The sequence below is a fragment of the Mastomys coucha genome, unplaced genomic scaffold (genome assembly GCF_008632895.1).
Source record: "Mastomys coucha isolate ucsf_1 unplaced genomic scaffold, UCSF_Mcou_1 pScaffold2, whole genome shotgun sequence".
NCBI lineage: Eukaryota > Metazoa > Chordata > Mammalia > Rodentia > Muridae > Mastomys > Mastomys coucha.
The window spans coordinates 14,732,507-14,734,373 of NW_022196902.1; positions in this window are offsets into that span (position 1 = coordinate 14,732,507).

The window sequence follows — 1,867 nt, forward strand, 5'->3', positions numbered from 1 at the left end:
CACACACACACACACACACACACACACACACACACACACACACACACATTTTGACATTTATACTTAAATAGTCCATGAATTTATGTGGAACCAGTTTATTCAAGTGTTTCTTTCTGATTTTTAATTAAATTTAATAAGTAGAAACTATCATGTTTTTGCTTTTCAGATCTGTTGCTAGGCGTCAGTCTTCCTGGTAAACTTCCATTTCCTAGGTCTTTGTGTCCAAGCAGTGCTGAAGCTCTTTGCTCTTGAAACCTCTACATTACCTACTTATCTTATTTTTCATTTTTAAGATTGTTTATTTGTACCGTTTCATATTTTCAAAGATCTTCAACATGTCTCTTTTATTAGTTTTCTTTTTCAAGAGTGAACTTTTGCCTTGGTTGATTCCCTCTACTGTATATTTACTTTTCTTTTGATTGATTTCCACCCTTATCTTTATGGTTTCCTTCCTTCTCCTCGCTTTGTGTTTATTTTGTTGTTCTCTTACTTAAGTTGCCTAGCTCATTTATTTTCGACTCTCTTCTCTTCTCATACGAGCATTCAGAGCTGTAAATTTGGCCTGCAGTATGTTTCAGTTCTAGCTCACTATCCGGGCATGTGGCAGAAAGTGGCTGAGATGTGCTTCATCCTATGACTGGCATGGAGGCAGCAAACAGCCCTTGCAAGTGTGTTGCACAAGTGCAGCCAGCATGGACAGACATGTGCAATCAATGCTGGCATCCCGGACCCCATTTGCTACCCAGTTTTGTTTTGTTTTGAGAAGAAGCAAATAGAGGCCAGAAGTTGAAATTTGTTGGTTGGGGCTGTGGCATAAGGATGTTCACATGACTACTGCTTATGTTTCCTCAAGCATGCCTTAAAAGGGAAACCAGATAGAAGGGCATATAACAAGGCAGCTGAGCACCGAGGAATTACCTAGAGAACAAAATCAACAGTGTAAACAATGAACAGGGCTTGTTAACAGTTTGCTCAAGCAAAGGGGAAGACTACAGGGAGAAGTTAGCAAACACAGACTTAAATAGCCACAAGTCAAATCAACACAAAGAGACAATAAAAGAATTTATGAGGACTTCATGCAAATCTGAAAACTGCAGGAATAAAAGAAATGTCAAAATGACATTGGAATAAATTTAAAAATATGGACCATATGAATAATAATTAAATCAGCCTAGAAGAGAAGATACCACAAAGGGCCTCAGGTATAGTCTTCATGCTCAGAAAGTTCTAGATGACACTCACCATATTCTGGATGCATAAGAGCAGCAACTGGCTTTTAGGATAAAGAAGCTGTAGGTGGACTTTCAGCCAGGACAGAGGCTCTCAAGATCACATTCTGGAGAATCACAAAATTTGTTGGAAAACAGATGCACATAGAATGTATGATATTAGCTGAAAATAGATGCACATAGAATGGTACAGTATTATGTGAGGTTGTACAGTCTCAGAAAGAAGTACACATTCTCCATCATGTACAGCATCCAGCCAACAATGCATGTATATATGTAAATGAATGCACATGTGAACACAGTATTATAACAGATAGAAGAGAGAACAAGAATATTAGTCTAAATACTAGGGGATGAGGGAGGTCTGAGTGCAGGAGATGGCTTAAGTTTTGAAATAGGTTGTAAAGCTGATCATATTTCTAGTTCTAACCCTGTAGTGGATCTTTTGCTTGAGGTAGTAGGTAAGTGCATAAAGTATATTTGAGAGTAAAAGTGTGTAATCAAATATAGGGCTGCACGGCTCTGTTCCAAAAGACCATTAAGGTGAATAGGAGTTTATTAATATGCATAGATTTTGAGTCTGGCTAATTTTGGTATGCATTTTTTTTATTTGTGAGTTTCTTTTTTGTTTTTTTTTT